The sequence below is a fragment of the Medicago sativa genome, chromosome 5, assembly GCF_051527215.1.
Source record: "Medicago sativa cultivar Bolivia chromosome 5, Bolivia_mono, whole genome shotgun sequence".
Taxonomy (NCBI): domain Eukaryota; kingdom Viridiplantae; phylum Streptophyta; class Magnoliopsida; order Fabales; family Fabaceae; genus Medicago; species Medicago sativa.
The window spans coordinates 17,032,199-17,049,617 of NC_140753.1; the positions used below are offsets into that span (position 1 = coordinate 17,032,199).

The window sequence follows — 17,419 nt, forward strand, 5'->3', positions numbered from 1 at the left end:
ACACCTAAGAGTCACTACACCATTTTTGACTTTACGCAACGAAACATTGGACAACAGCTCAAAAAGCGTGGCCTAAGCGTTTATAGGCGACGATTTTGTATGCGTTGATAAGTTGTTACAGGTTGTTCAGTAGGCAAAAAAATACCGTTGTCTATTCGTTTTATGCCACGGTTCGATTCGCGTGGGAGTTACCCAACCGTTGTCTATTCCTAATATGCTACGGTTATTTAACCGTGAATGTTTAAACCACTACTCAAAAGCGTGGTATTTTTTTATTCGAATGCAACATTTAAATATCCGTGGACTGACCTACCTCTAACCACGCTTTTATTGTATATTAGGCCACATTATCTTGCGTTGCCTTTAAAACTTCAAAAGCGTGGGCTAATGTCTAACCAGAAAAAATGTCCCTTCTCCATTTTTTTTTATTAAAATTTATTTATACTAATAAATAAATGGAATACATAAAAAAAAAATTGGCTTGACTTTTTCTATCCTTTTTAACTTTCATTTAAATTATGTTATTTATTTTATAACATTATTTAAAATAAAAATTTAAATATGAGTTGAATCCTATTAAAATAGAAATAATCAACATTAGTATAAACAATCTAGGGTTAAATATGTTTTTGGTCCTTATAAAATTGAGAACTTTTATGTTTAGTTCTTACTTAATTTTAATAGCATTTTTAGTCCCTACAAAAAGAAAATTTTATGTAATTTTAGTCCTTTTAAAAACTAAATTTGTTTAATTGTCCTTGAATTCTTAAATTTTTGAAGGATTTTTTGGAGACATGTTTAGAACATTATAAAATGTTCATTTACTAAAAAAATAGAATTTTTTAACATCAGAAGAAATAAATATGAATTTTTTTAAATGACAAAAGTTCAAGAAATGATTAACAAAAATCTGGACGTAAAAATCAAATTTTGAGTTAATATTTAGCAGAGGGACTTTTAATAATATTCTTAACAGGCTTACAAAAAATTGTTTAAAAATCCAAGAATTAAACAAATTTGGATTAAGAAGGGACTAAAATTAAGTAAGGACTAGATTTAAAAGGTCACAATTTTATAGGGATAAAAAACATATTTAACCCAACAATCTATAATAATAAAAATTCCTAAAAAAATCCGTAACAAAAATTCTTATCTTGATTTTTATTTGTCAAAATTATTTTATTCTCTTATTATAAGTGTAACAGAAAAATAGATAGATGGCCATATTAGTGTCTGCATATTCGCTAATCTATGTATACTAGCGGGAAGACAGACACTCACGTGTTCGTCTTTCGCTTTATATTGCGCTAACGCGTGTAGATTTTCAATGATATTTTATAGAAATTTTGCATGTAAATTATAAACGATATTTTATTTAGAATTTTTTTATGTAGATATAAATAATACGTATAGATATTTGTAACTTTGAAATGTAACAAACTTAATAAACCATATTTATATTTGTCAATGACAATATAAATATAACAAATATAACGAATTTTTTTTTAATAACATCAACAATATAGCATTATTATATCCTTAAAAAAAGGGTTAAATATGTTTTTGGTCCCTGTAAATATACCAACTTTTCGCTTTAGTTCCTAAAAAATTTTCCTTCAACTTTTAGTTCCTATAAAATTTTCAATCACTACATTTGGTCCCTATTTTTAAGTTAATTTTTGTATTTTTAATAAAATTGTGCAGAAATGTGTAGAATATTGTAAGACAAATTAAAAAAAATAGAATTATTTAACAAAACAAAAATTAAATATGAATTTTTAAATTCCAAAAATATAAAAATTCATATTAAATTCATGATTTCTTAAAAAATTCTAATTTTTTTTGGGAGAGATTTTTATAATATTTTGAATTTTTCTGCAAAATTTTATTCAAAAATATGAATTCTACATATGAGGTTACCTTAATGGAGGGACCAAAAGTGAAGATGGAAAATTTTTGAGGGACTAAAAGTTGAAGAAATTTTTTAAAGGGACTACAATGAAAAGTTGACATATTAATAAGGACCTAAAACACATATAACCCTAAAATAAAAGGGTTAATGGTGCTTTACCCCCTGTAATATAGGTCATTTCCAGGTTTACCCCCTGTATAAACACTTAAATGATAATTAAATAAATATAAGACTTGATAGATTAGTCTTTGCAGTTACACACTCTTAGAAAGAGCTTGCCGTCCATTTAAGTTCCATAAGACTTGATGGATTAGTCTCTACAGTTATGCGCACAAAGGATGCTCGGTTTATACAAAAAAAATTGCTATTTTTATCAAACATAGTTAATATATCAAAAACATATTTAACCGTATAAATAATAATTAAATAATTACAATTACCAATTAGTTTATTAAAAAATAAAATAATTATCATTATCAATTATGTCACACGTATGGCTCCACATGACCACATGTTTAGCTTTTAGACCAAAAGCACTCCCACCATCACACGTGAAAAGCTATAGACCACCAATTCCATTGTTTTTTTTGTTTGTTTCTTTTAGAAAAGCCAACCCCATTTATCTCTCTTTCAAAAACGAAAATTGATGGTTCTTTCACCTTCCCTTTTTAATGTCTCGTTCCAGGCAAGTAAATTAGATCTACAATGAAGCAAGGTTCTTTCTTTTCTTCCTTTTGTTTTATGGTTTGTTCTTCCTTCCGCTTTCCTCTGATTTGTTTTCATTGTTTGTAGATCTGTTTATCTTCCTTCCGGATTCATTCTCGCAGTCATCGTTATTCATTCTCGTAGTCACCGTTGATCAATGGTAAGTGACGTTACTTCATTAGATTTGTTCAGATTTCACTGTTAAACAAAAAGCCCCAATTTTTATCTAAAACCCTAACTCCTTTTCCTACAAATTCGACATTATGTGTAGTCTTGAAATACTTTTAACTCTTTGTTTTGTAAAATTTCGTTTTCCCTTGAATTTGGGTCTGTAATTGATAATTTTATCATGGCTTTATTTTTAAATTCAATCTGTTTATATATGTTTGGTATCATTTAATCATTAGTTGTTTGTCTCACTAGATCAAAGAAGCTAGATTGGTATTCAATAGTATATAGTGTTTCTGAGTGTATTTATATTGTTTATATAAACTTATATTGATCCTATTTTTCCTTGTTTTTTTTTATTATTATTGCAATTTATAAGTAAGTCATGGTTAAGCATAATAATGTTCTATTATTTCAAAATTGTTTTTCTCTTAATTTTCAAATTTTAATACTCAAACCTTAACATATACAGATACTACAAGTGCTAGATGGAATGCTGACTTAGTATTATTCGTGTACACCAAAGCTGAACATATACTAGGGACTCAATAACACAGTTAAGCCTCTTTTGTTGTTTTATATTTCAGCTTTTATAGATGATTTAATAATTTATGTATGTGCGATGTTGTGCACGTGACTAGATTCAATAGCTAGTTGTTGCTTCTGCGTAAGTATGTGTGACTGAAGTTTTTCAAATCTAAACTTACATAGCTATGTTGGATATTGAAAGTAATTTATTTGGTAGTTATATGACTATATATATTTATTGCTACCAATCACATACTAGTCCTTGACCTCCATTGATGTTCTTCTATTTGACATTGTCATTATGTTGTAGACAAAGATTATGCAAAAACTCAGAAGATTGTTTGGAGAATTAAAGATAGGAGAAAATGTGATGAGTTTAATTGTTGAAAAGAGTACATTTTAGTTTAATTTAATCTTACTCCAAATTGAGTTTTCATTTATTCCTCTTGCAGGATTTATTTTAGTTCAAGAAAGAATTTACTTCAACACTTCAAGAAGCCTTGAGCTCGTGAGAATGTTGAAAGTCTTAGATGTTGTTATAGTGTCAAAAATCTAATCTTTATGTGTTGTTATTTGGTGATAATTTAGATTTAAGATGTATCAACTTTAGTAGACATTTAGATGCTAATTTTGTACATGTACTTACAAAAGATTGTGTATTGATTTCAACTTCATTAATTTTAATTAATATATGTTTTGAAGTTGAAAAAAATCTAATTGTTGTGTGCATCTTTAAAATTGACAATTAGACTCTTGAAGAAATGTTGCTGAAGAAACAAGAATTGAGGGTGAAGTAGTGACATCCTGTATATAACTCATTAAGGGAAAAGTCAATTTTTTTTTATAAAAAATATATACCATTGGGCAACGGTTTTACATTGTGGTTAATAAAGAATCCGCGGCCTAAACTGACCTAGCATAACGGTGGCCAAAATACTAGGCGACAGTTTACAAGCGTGGAATAAAAGAAACCGTGGACTAAAATGGACTCATAAACCGTGGTCTTTTCCCAAGTTTTACTCAACGGTTTACGAACTAGTTGCCTAAAGTTAAAAAACCGTGGCTTATAGAATAGGCAACGGCCGTATATACCACGCCGATAAAACCGTGAGGTAAACGTTTATGCTACGGTTTTCGCACTTCAAGCCACGGTTTTGCAGCGTTGTGTAAAGCAAAAAATGGTGTAGTGAGTTTACTAAGTGAAGAATTGGAGGGAGAAGAGTGTGTTTGGATTTTTGTTTTATTTGAATTGAAGGAATTTTGATTCCTTGCCTACGTACCCGTTTAAGGGATCAAATCCACCGTAGTTCTCTTCCAAAAATGTTTTTGTTTTTGTTGGTTGATTTTAAGTTTGAAAATTGGAATTTTGAAGAATGAGGGAGAGAGGCCTCAAGGGCATAAGATTGTGAAATTGTGAGGTTGGAATTAGTTATTTGCAACAAGTCAAAGTTGGAATTAGTTTCATTGATGCTTTTATTAAGAAAATAAAGAGAAAAATTCACTTGGAATGTGTTCCAAGAGTTTATTTGGAAAAAAAATTTGAGTGAGATGGTTCAAGTTTTTTTGTTTGGAAAATTGGAATTTTCTCTAAGTGTAAAACCTAGGCATACATCTAAACATGCAATTACCTAACCATACATCTAAACATGCATATCCTAGCCATACATCTAAAGTGAAGTGTGTGCATGTGTCGGTGCTTGTGTCGGTGTACATCATTAGAGTCCATTGTCCTTATTACATCATGCCCTAATTACATTCTATGGTCTTGCAAGAAATTAAAATTGCATAAAGGTAAAGTACAAAAAATCCTAAGTTTTTTTACATTCTAACTCTTGGTAAAAATTAAAGTGCAAGAAATTAAAGTGAATGAGGAGATGAAGTATGGAATGCTCATGATGTATGAAACAATGAACAAATGGTTAGTAATAATAGGCATAGGATAGTAGAAAAATTGGCAAGGAAATAAAGCATAAAACATGGTAAAAATTAATGCAAGAAAAAGTAGCAAGAATGCACTTAATAAAACACCAAAATTCCAAGGCAAATGCAAGAGACTCATAACTCTCCATTTTGGCATTTTTCAAAGGGTCTAGGTTCAGCCCCAATGTGAGAGTTATGAGAAAATGACAAGTCAAGAAACCATGGTATTTTATTAAGCCTATTTTGCACTAATTCACATGTTAAAGAATCAAGTAATTTGCCATACAAGGAGTCAATTATCACATATCACAAACCAGCACCAAAACACCAAATCAATCACCAAACAATACTCCAAAATTATTCAACAAGTCACAATTATTATGAACCAAACAATTGGAATTGGAACATGCAAAAAACTTCACAAAATTGGACAAAACAACACAAGATTCAAACAATTTCTCCATGTATTTTCTCTAACAATTTTCAGCATACAAAATTAACAAGAAACAATCCTAAATCGTTCAACAAAAATTGCAACAAGAATTCACCAAATTTTACAAGCCTTTCATCAAGATTTTTCAATAAAGAGTACAAAAAAAAGCATTAAACCAAGGCAAAATAATTCTCTAGTATTTCTTGATCAATCTTGACATGCAATATGTCAAAATTGATCAAAATATACTAGAAAAATTATAGGAATTTTCTTGGAATTTTTCAAAGAGATTTTGGGCATGCAAAGGTGTATTTAGCGAGAAATAGTGTAGTAAACAGCAAGAAAATAAGGAGAAAGTAGTAACAAAAGTCCAGGCCCAAGGTAAATGGATCCTGGATCATCCAAACGCGTGAGGAGCGTTGGATTGATCCAGCTACACTACAAAAAAACGCGTTAATTCTGGCGGTTTTTTACTGGCGGTCCCTCTTAACCGCCACTATATCCGGCGTATTACGGCAGTTTTTATGACCGCCGCTTTTTACAGTACATTACGGCGGTTTCGACTGCCGGTATCAACAAAATATTATGGCATAATTTACCTTGTATATTATGGCATTTTAGACTGCCGATATTAACGTTTTTAATTTTTTCAGCCCCGGGACATTTGGCGCACTAACTTCCCTCTCCTTTTTTTCCTAAAATTTTAGAAAATCCCTCCATCTTTTCTTAACACATAATATAATATTTTATTTTATAATAACAAAACTTCAGTCTTTTTCCAAATCTTCTCCCATCGAAATTGTTACTCCTATAACCTCATCTCATCTTACTCTCACCGGCGAATCCTTCACCGCATCTCCGGCCACCGCTTTCCCTTCTGTCACTCTCCGTCTCACTTCCTTCTCAGGTTCTCTCTCTCACTCGATCTATTCAAATTTCAATTTTGCAATTCCTCCCAAATTTTTGTTGGTTTATTTAGGGTTTTATGATTCTAATTTGTTAAATTTTCGATCAATGCTCCCACCAATTTTTTGTTTACGTTTTGTCTTGATTTTTATTCATGGGTCTGTCAATTTGTGTCATTTGTGATTCATGGATTCATAATAATGTAAATTGAATTGAAACTAATGTTTATTATTGATATATTTTCAATTCAAAACCCAATCTGGAACCTCAAACCCATTGATTCCTCAATCTTTGACTCAAACCCATTTTTTCGTTTTTTATTTTTTTGTTTTTGTTTTGTTTAAATAACCCTCATCTTTGTTTTGTTTCGTTTTTGCTGGTAGAAAAACTGAGGTTTGTGAAAAGAAACAAGCGGATCTACTGTTATTTGAGGAGGTTTGCTGCTAAATCAGGAGGATTTATTCTACAGTTGCGACCCATCACTAGGTAAGGATATGAGTTATTTAAATTTCTTGTTTTGTTTGAGTTTTGTTTCTTAAAAACCAAATTAGGAATAATGAATTTTTTTAATATCTTGTTCAGTCAGTTTTTCACCTCTGATTTTTATAGCGTGACGTTGCTTCGTTTTTGGAACCCAGCCACGAGGAAAATGTCTCCAAATTTAGGGTATTGCATTCAGAAAGACCTATGGTTCCATCCTAATTTGACGTTTGGTTATGTTAATTCAACCGACACTTACAAGGTGGCGTATTTAGTTCCAGTTAAAACAAATGTATATGTCTTCAGTTTGGGTGATAATATTTGAAGAACTATTCAAGATTCTCCGGTGGATCATGATTACTGGATCGATGTTGTGAATCTGCGTGATTGTATTAGTTGATTGGCAATTCGCAATGATTCCGCTCGTTATGATTTCAAGAATATTACTCTTGACCAATTTGTGATTGTATCTCTTTATTTGGGCACCGAGACACATTCTCAACTTTCGCCTCCTATAGGTTTCAGAGAAGTGCCGATTTTTGTACCATATATAAGTTTGTTAAAGGACAGTCTTTGTTTTCACATGATTACAAACAAACTCATTTGGTAGTATGGCAAATGAAGGAATTTGGAGTTGAAAATTCTTGGATTCAGCTTTTCAACATTAGCTATCACAATCTTCAAATATATGATCACTTTAATGATTTGGACTTTCGTTTGTTACCGTTATGCCTTTCGGAGAAGAGTGATACACTTTTATTGATAAGTACTCTTGAAAGTGAGGCAATTCTTTATAATTGGAGATATAATAGAGTTGAAAGAATCCACAAACCTTGGTTCAATGGCATGGATTATGTTGAAAGTTTGGTTTCTCTTGAAAGTAAGTTTCTCTACAACAATTTATTTATTTAAATTTGATTTAATTGTTTTATAATTAACTCATGATGAATTTGATTTGATTGTATTGTTGAATGATTATGACTGGCTGTTATAAGCAGGTTGACAATCCAGAGTCTATTGAATCTGTTTTGCAGAATATTATTTATAAGTAATTAAAAGATGAATTTTTTTGGGTAATGCTTCCAGAAAAAATTCATTATATCTAGAATAATCTTTATTAGGTTGGTCTTTGACAACATTTTAATGAACAAGTGATACATATCAATATATGAGAAATTCAAACTTGTATTATTTTCCTTTTCTTCTAAATATTGTTGCAGAAAGTATGCACGAATGATCCTATCAATAATTGAAGTATAAGGATATTTTTGCAAATTAATATATATTGGATATTATTGCTCTGATTGTGTTTAGACCTAGTACATACACGTTGATTAGGGAAACAAGATAATGATATTGCTAGATATGATTATGATATTTAGTTTGTAAATCTGTAAAATATTGATTGCCTATAAAGAGACATGGCCATTACAAATGGAGGTGTTTGTTTACTATGCCTTGACGAAGTGGATGTGTTTGACTAACACATGCAATTTGGTTCCCCCTTTTATTTTTCAGGTACAGTAGAGCAAATGGAAGCTTAGGAGTCGAGTGCCAATCAGAGAGTTGCGACATAGACTCAATTAGCTATACTTAGCCTGACTTGTATAACCAAGTGAAGGTGTTCAATATCATGGCGAATTGGGGGTGGAGGAAACTTTTATAACCAAGTAGAGATGTTTAATATGGCGCTCTTGGAAAAGTAGAGGTGAAGGTGTTTGATAACGAAGTTTAGGTTCTGTCATGTTGGAGTTGTACTGGTATAGCCAAACTTTTCTTGTTACTTAGCATATTTGTATGGTTCTGTTTTGTTGTTTTGGTCTTGCTCTCTAGCTCTTAAGTTTGTAATGATTTGAGTACTCCTTGTACTCTCTTGTTCTTAAGTTTGATAATTTTTACTATGTGAATGAAATTCTGGAAAATATGTAGTACAAATAGAGTGTTGCTCAAGTGTGGTTGGACCAATAATTATATGTTTATATGTATATGCATGTCAGTGGTGACTAATGCCTTTGTCACCATTGTGTTAGTTGGTTGGTTTGAATGTTCAAGTGTGGTTGGAGTGCTTGTTTGCTTCATTTACATACCACCATAAATTTAAATTATGTCTAAAGTTTTCTTCTGCCTTTGTGTAAAGACTTTGTGTAGTTTAAAATCCTATATTTGTTCATTTATGTCCTTTGTCATGCCTTACTGTTCTAGAGTTTTAATTCGCGAGTACATTATTATTTAGTATATTTATTCTAGAGTGTTAATTCATCTCTTGTTCAATGCCATGTTTTTTATTTGGAATCAGCACTCTCAGAAACCAACTTTGAGACTAACAGAGCACACTGTTATTGTTAAGGCATTGCTGGTCCCCTCACCAGAGCATCCTTCTTGTGTCTGGAGAAGGAAGTGCTGATAGGGTGTAAACTTGGTTCAAGTTGCTGTTATAATGCTTCTTTTTTTTTTTTTTTTATCAAGTTGTTGTTTTATGAATTAGCATTGTGACCTATTTGATCTATATGTATGTGTACATGTATCAGAGAAGTTGAAGGATATCACTACATTAGGGAAATAAGGAGAGGTCCATACATATAATTGAAGAGTTGAGTTTACTTTTTCAACATTCATGATGTTCTTGGACTATTTTACACATTGTAATATTACAATTTATGTAGAAAATAAGTTATATTTGTACTAAATAGTGCCATTTAGGTGATTTGTTCCGATCTTTTTTTTTTTGTTAAAACAGAGGCCATTGCGGCGGTTAAAAGTGCCATTATGTGCATATTTTTTTTCTTAAAAAAAGTGACCAATATGGCGTTTAAAACTGCCACTATGTACTTTTTTTTTTGCTAAACTAATGTCTATTGTGGCGGCTGAAACCGCCGTTTTAATCAAAGAATTAGCCGCCGATATGAACATTGCGTATTACGGCAGTTACCATGGCGGTCCTTTATAAACTGCCGTTTTAAACTTTGTGGCAGACAAAATTTCGGCAGTTTTGAAAACGCCAGAAAAGTGCATAGCGGCGGCTAAAACCGCCAGTACATACAAATTTTAGCCGCCGGAATAAACGCGTTTTTTTGTAGTGCTAGATCTAACGGTTGAGGAGCAAGAAGAGGAAAACCAAGTGAACCGGTCCGGTTCAAGCGAACCGAACCGGTTCGCTTACACCTATAAAAGCCATTTTCGGTTCAAATCCTTCATAATTCTTTCTTCTTCCTCTCTCTACAAATTTTTAGTGAGAGAAGGTCTGCAAATGCAGCCTTCTTCTCCGATCAACCTCCACCGGTCCGGCGCGGTGGCCGACCACCGCGTCGGAAAAAAAAAATTTTGCCCGATCCAAATTTTTTTTAGCTTTTTAACAATCCTTTTTCGTTCTAATCACGAATCCGGGCTTAGTTTTTCAAGAAAATCAACGGTGAAGCGTAGATCTAAGTTTGAAGTTTGAGAAATTTTGAAAGAAAAAGTGACAAAAAAGATGGTAAAAAGCTTCTAAATCCTTACCTCACGTCGAATCCGGTTCGCAAGCGTTCCTCCCTCTCCGGTTAAGCTCCGACCGCGCGCCTCCTCCTCTTCTTGTGGTGGCCGAAATCGGCCTTGCACTTGTGGAGGGAGATGAGTCCGAAAATGATTTTTCCGGCGGTGAATAGTGATGAACAGTGACGTGAATAGTGATGAACAGTACCGAAAGTTGCTATATATGGGTTTTTGGATGATTCTTTTGTGATAATATTGTTGATTTGATGATTTTTGTGGATGTTGTGGTTAGTTAGGGTGGCCGGAAAAGTTTGTTGTGGTGGTTAGAGTGGTGGTTTGGTGATGAATGTTCAAGAATGTTCTTGAATATTCATGAGATTTTGTGATTTTGATTTGTTTTTGATGGAGAGAGAAAAGATGAAAGTGTTTGTGATGATGTGTAAAAAAATGAGTAGTATTTTGACTTTGACTGATGACTGGACTTTTATAGGTGATGTAGTGACTGCTGGACCAATAGGAAAATGACACGTGGACTGGACCTTGTAACAAACTTTTGTGGACAAATGAAAAATTGACATGTGGGCTGGATTTGTAACAAACTTTGACCAACTTTGACCTGTAAAAATAACAAACTAAGGGGACCAAAATGCAAAATGACAAAAAGGACTAAAAATGTAATTAAAATAAAATTGGTAAAAAATGTAATTTGAAAACAACGTAAAGTGAAACGATTAAAAAAAATGACAAAACGGAATAAAACGAACCAATTACTTAAATGAGGTACTTTAAAGTAACCTCTCTCTGCCGAAATTTCGTGTGAAAAGACCAAAATGCCCCTAGGGACTAAAACGACTTAAAATGATTCAGATGTAATTTAAAAATGGTTTTTTGACATGGAATTTAAGCAGGAGCTTTATACGAACAAATTAAAAGACTCAGAGACAAATTTTAGAAATTAAACAGGGTTAATATGTGAAAAGACTAAAATGCCCCTAGGGGCTAAACTGACTCAAAATGACTTTAAATGCAATTCTTAAAATGGACTTTGACATGGAATTGAAATAAGGACTTATTCAAACCAGTGGAAAAGACTCAAACAATTTTTCAAAGATTGAAAGAAATTTTAACATAGGAAATGACTAAAATGCCCTTTTTCATGAATTTTACAAATAATATTGAAATAAAATGCAGAGAAAAATGCAACTGATCAGAGACATATCAAATGACTTGAAATGCAAGAAAAGAAGAATTGAGCTAGTATTTTTAGGTCCAAAATTAGGGTATAACAGCTGCCCCTATTTAAGTTTCTTTGTCCGGAGAGTCAAGAGACGAGGTCTTTGACTTGACGGGACGAAGATACTTAAATATTAACATTTGCACTGTTTTTGGACATAAAAATGCGCTCTTAGATTTCCAAAACACGAATGCCATGCAACATTTTGATTATGAATGCAAGACAAGCAACTGGAGTCTAACAGAGCATGTCATATCACCGGGGATTTAGGTAGACATTAACAGGGTAGACAAACCAGGGGGCAAAAGATAGGTACAAGCTGTTCTTTGGATCGAACCTGCCACTTGACCGAGAGATACAAACAAGAGATGGGTACAAGCTGTTCTTTGGATCGAACCTGCCACTTGACCAAGGAAATACAAACAAAAGATAGGTACAAGCTGTTCTTTGGATCGAACCTGCCACTTGACCAAGAGATACAAACAAGAGATGGGTACAAGCTGTTCTTTGGATCGAACTTGCCACTTGACCAAGAAATACAAACAAGAAATGGGTACAAGCTGTTCTTTGGATCGAACTTGCCACTTGATTGAAAACATAGCCATATAGGCAGATACAAGCTGTTCTTTGGATCGAACTTGCCACTTGATCGGAGATATAGACAAAGGGTAGACACAAGCTGTTCTTTGGATCGAACCTGCCACTTGATCAATACCACAACATGTAAGTAGGTGCAAACTGTTCTTTGGATCGAACTTGCCGTTTGACCGATAACAAAACATAAGCAAAGGGTACAAACTGTTCTTTGGATCGAACTTGCCGTTTGACCGGAAACATAGGCGTATAAGCAGGTACAAGCTGTTCTTTGGATCGAACTTGCCACTTGACCGATAACAAGATACAAATTGGAAGTTGGATTTAGAAGGATTCAAATTGAGAGTAAGTTGACATTGATTTGATTTGAAAATAGACATGACCATTTTTGTTGGCCCAAAAGCAAATTGAGAGTGAATTGACATTGATTTGAATTGAATTGAAAGTTGACATTGAAAGAGGCATTGAAAGATGAGAATAATCAGAGACATAGACATAGACATTGAATTGAGAGTTGAAATTGATTTGAGTTGAATTGGAAATTGGAATTGAATTGAAATTGAGATTGGATTGAAATTGGAAATTGATTTGAAATTGAAATTGAGATTGAGTTGAAACTGAAATTGAGATTGGATTGAATTGAAATTGAGGTTTGAGAGTTGAGATTGCATCGAATTTGAGATTTGAAATGATTTGAAATTGAGATTGGAGAGTTGAGATTGCATCGAATTTGACAGTTGAAATTGAATTGAATTTGACGGTTGAAATTGAATTGAATTTGAAATTGAATTAAGTTGGAAATGGAAATTGGGTTGAATTGAAAGGGGAGATTGGATTGAAATTGGAAGTGGAAACTGATTTAGATTGAAAGTTGAAATTGGAAATGCAACATGTATGTATGGTATAACAAGATCATTGAATGTATGAGCACATAAAATGCATGATTATGCATGTATGAATGCTTGAAATGCATGATTGGCTTGCAGCTTGACAAAGGAGTTTCACAGAGGCAGATGAGACATTGGAAGATTGGGCACGTAGTGGCTCGTGCTGCAACATATTCACATAGAAATCCTCTTTGGAGAGACCGTCGTGGAGAGACGTATCGAAACCATGGCTGAGGGCAATATAAACTTGTAAAGGAGGGACCATTGGAAGATCTTGGATACGGGTCGCCTTTGCTAGGCGTGTCAGTGCTGGGTAAACATTGGATGTTCGCATCTGTGGTCAATGCTTTTCAATATTTTATTTTTTCATTTTCAAACCCCATTTTTGCCTGAACCGCCCTTTCGGGTTTTCGATTCACCGGGGAATAAATTCTTTTCATTGCCCCATTTTTGCCTGAATTGCCTTCATAGGTTGTCAATCAGCGGGGTGCTCATTTTTGCCTAAGCCGCCCTTTCGGGTTTTCAACTTAGCAAGCTTTTCATTTGCATTTTTCAACTTTTTTATTTTCATTCTGTTTTTTCATTCTTGCCATTGACCACAGATCATCCTGGGGAGTAACCTGCTTGTAACATGTATTGAAATAGACATTGACACTCATTTATTCATGCATGTTTCATTGAAATGTACCCTATTGCTCAGGTTTGCTTTCAGAATAGACAGAAAAAGATTTTTTAGTTTTCAAAAGATGTTTGTTTCAGACATTGACATTATCAAATAGAAAGAAAATGTTTTGTATATGGCATTGAAAATGGAAAGAAAAAGAAAATAGAGTTTCAAACAATAGCACAGGCTCAAATTGATGTAGAAGAGTGAGAGTCAGCCAAAGGCATGACTTCACGGATTTACAAAGCTTGGAAAATGGTAATTTTATTGGTTGGTGATACATTGAACACGATGACCGCTACATTTCATAGAAATTTTGAATTCACAAGTACAGAAGCCTCTGATGAAGAAAATCATTGACAGTTGCAGATGCCCCAAGGGTGATGGTGATTTGCCAGATATAGTTACTTGTCTTTTATTGTCAACCTCATTTTTGCATGAACCGCCCTTTCGGGTTTTCGGCTCATCGAGGCGCTCATTCTTGCCTGAGTTGCGTACAATCTCAGCGAGCTCTTTCATATTCATTTTTTTTTTGTCCCTAACTTTTGCCTGGATCGCCCTTTCGGGTTTTCGATCCACCGGGAAGCGCATTTTTGCCTAGGCCGCCCTTTCGGGTTTTCGACCTACCACGTTGTTCTTTTCTTTTTAGACAAAGTATTTCTTGACTATATCGGCATTAACAGGATTTGGGAGTTCAACACCATCCATGCGTGTAAGAATCAAAGCACCACCAGAGAAAGCCTTCTTGACAACATAAGGACCTTCATAGTTAGGTGTCCACTTGCCCCTTGGGTCGGGTTGCTGGTTTATCCTTCTTTTCAATACAAGTTCGCCTTCCTTGAATTCTCGAGGTCGGACTTTCTTGTCAAAAGCATTCTTCATCCTCACTTGATACAACTGTCCATGAGTTATAGCATCCATACGTTTTTCTTCAATCAGATTCAATTGATCATACCGACTTTGACACCATTCAGCCTCAGTTAATTTTGCTTCCATGATTACTCGAAGAGATGGAATCTCCACTTCCAGAGGGAGAACTGCTTCCATGCCATACACAAGAGAGAAAGGAGTTGCCCCGGTTGAACTGCGCACTGTAGTACGGTAACCATGCAAGGCAAATGGTAGCATCTCATGCCAGTCTTTGTAAGTAGTGACCATCTTCTAAACAATCTTCTTGATGTTCTTGTTAGCGGCCTCAACTGCACCATTCATCTGAGGTCTATAAGGAGAAGAGTTGTGATGTTCAATTTTGAATTCTTCACAAAAAGCTTGCATCATGCTATTGTTCAGATTAGAACCATTGTCAGTGATGATTCTGTTGGGAACACCATATCGACAGATGATATTATTCTTGATGAACTTGACAACCACTTGCTTGGTCACATTTTCATAGGAGGCAGCCTCGACCCACTTGGTGAAGTAGTCAATTGCCACTAGAATGAAACGATGTCCGTTGGAAGCTTTTGGCTCAATTCTTCCGATCATGTCAATGCCCCACATAGAGAAAGGCCATGGGGAAGATATAACATTGAGAGCATGTGGAGGCACATGAATCTTGTCAGCATAAATTTGACATTTGTGACATCTCTTAGCATGTTTGTGGCAGTCACGCTCCATAGTTATCCAGTAATAGCCGGCTCTTAACAGCTTCCTTGACATAGTGTGGCCCGAAGCATGGGTCCCAAAAGTACCATCATGTACATCATGCATCAATTTCTCAGCTTCTTGTTTGTCAACACATCTCAACAAGACCATGTCATAGTTCCTCTTGTATAGGATTTCTCCGTCCAGAAGGAATTTACTAGCCCATCGTCTCAATGTCTTTTTATCCCTGTTGGAAGCACCAGGTGGATATTCATGATTCTGCAAGAATTGTTTGATGTTGTAATACCAAGGCTTTTCATTATTCACACCCTTATCCGCTTGATCTGGCATATTTTCAATGGTAAACACATGAGCGGGTCTATCAAGACGTTGTACTTTGATTACAGGCACGTCATTCCAATGGTTCACACGAAACATGGAGGACAAAGTAGCGAGAGCATCAGCCATCTGATTTTCATCCCGAGGGATATGGTGCAGCTCGACCTTGGTAAAGTATGTCAACAGACGTCTTGCATAGTCACGGTATGGGATCAGCTTCTCATGATGAGTCTCCCATTCACCCTTTATCTGATTAATAACAAGTGCAGAATCTCCATAGATATCAAGGTGCTTAATTCTCAGATCAAGGGCTTCTTCAATGCCCAAGATACATGCTTCATATTCAGCTATATTGTTTGTGCATTCAAAAGTTATTCGAGCGGTGAAAGGAATGTGGTGCCCCTGTGGAGTTACAATGATGGCTCCAATCCCTTTACCATAAGCATTGACAGCACCATCAAACACTAATCCCCACTTGCTATTGGGGTCCGGCCCTTCATTGATCAGTGGTTCTTCACAGTCTTTTGCTTCCAGATACATAATCTCTTCATCAGGGAAATCAAATTTAATTGGCTGGTAATCATCAAGAGGTTGACAAGCAAGATGCTCAGCAAGGATGCTTCCCTTGATTGCTTTCTGAGCTTTGTACACAATATCATATTTAGACAACAACATTTGCCAACGTGCAATCTTTCCAGTAACAGCAGGCTTCTCAAAGATGTACTTGATTGGATCCATTCGGGATATCAACCAAGTTGTATGATTCACCATATAATGACGCAGGCGTTTGGCAGCCCAGGCTAAAGCACAGCAAGTCTTTTCAAGCATTGTATACCGAGTCTCACAGTCAGTGAACTTCTTGCTCAGATAGTAGATAGCATGCTCTTTCTTACCAGTCTCGTCTTGTTGACCGAGAACACAACCCACTGAATCATCTAACACTGACAGATACATAATCAAAGGCCTTCCTTCCACTGGCGGGACGAGGATAGGTGGTTCTAACAGGTATTCTTTAATGCTATCAAAAGCTTCCTGGCATTCATCATTCCATACAACAGGCTGATTCTTTCTGAGCAATTTGAAAATTGGACCACAGGTAGTGGTCATATGAGATATGAATCTTGAAATATAGTTCAGACGTCCGAGGAAACCTCTGACTTGCTTTTCAGTTTGAGGGGCCGGCATCTCTCTGATGGCTCGGACTTTGTCAGGATCAACTTCAATGTCTCTTTGGCTGACAATGAAGCCTAGCAACTTTCCAGATCGTACACCGAATGTGCACTTGTTAGGATTTAACCGCAGCTTGTACTTTCTCAGTCTTTCAAACATCTTTTTCAAATACACAACATGCTGCTCTTCATCACTTGATTTCACAATCATATCATCAACATATACTTCAATCTCTTTGTGAATCATATCATGAAATAGAGTTGTCATACCCCTTTGATAGGTAGCACCAGCATTTATCAAGCCGAACGGCATCACTTTATAACAGAACGTTCCCCACGGAGTAATGAAGGACGTCTTTTCTCTATCTTCAGGTGACATCCGTATCTGGTTATAGCCAGAGAAACCATCCATAAAGGAGAACACTTTG

At 34.7% G+C, this 17,419-nt stretch overlaps 1 long non-coding RNA gene and 1 pseudogene across 3 annotated transcripts; both read left to right on the top strand.

Annotated features, from left to right (window-relative positions):
• The first annotated feature begins 2,469 nt into the window (after window positions 1-2,469).
• Window positions 2,470-3,885, top strand: LOC146920605 (uncharacterized). 2 transcript variants are annotated; one of them, XR_015010726.1, is made up of 5 exons: window positions 2,470-2,627; window positions 2,705-2,777; window positions 3,258-3,341; window positions 3,624-3,680; window positions 3,766-3,885. It is a non-coding gene; the product is annotated as an uncharacterized LOC146920605 (long non-coding RNA). The 2 variants fall into 2 exon arrangements; XR_015010725.1 differs by lacking the exon at window positions 3,624-3,680.
• A 1,551-nt stretch (window positions 3,886-5,436) lies between these two features.
• LOC146920606 (uncharacterized) lies at window positions 5,437-9,338 on the top strand (annotated as a pseudogene). Its single transcript, XR_015011100.1, has 5 exons — window positions 5,437-5,457; window positions 6,438-6,573; window positions 6,956-7,058; window positions 7,155-7,932; window positions 8,571-9,338. The product of XR_015011100.1 is annotated as an uncharacterized LOC146920606 (transcript).
• The last annotated feature ends 8,081 nt before the right edge of the window (window positions 9,339-17,419 follow it).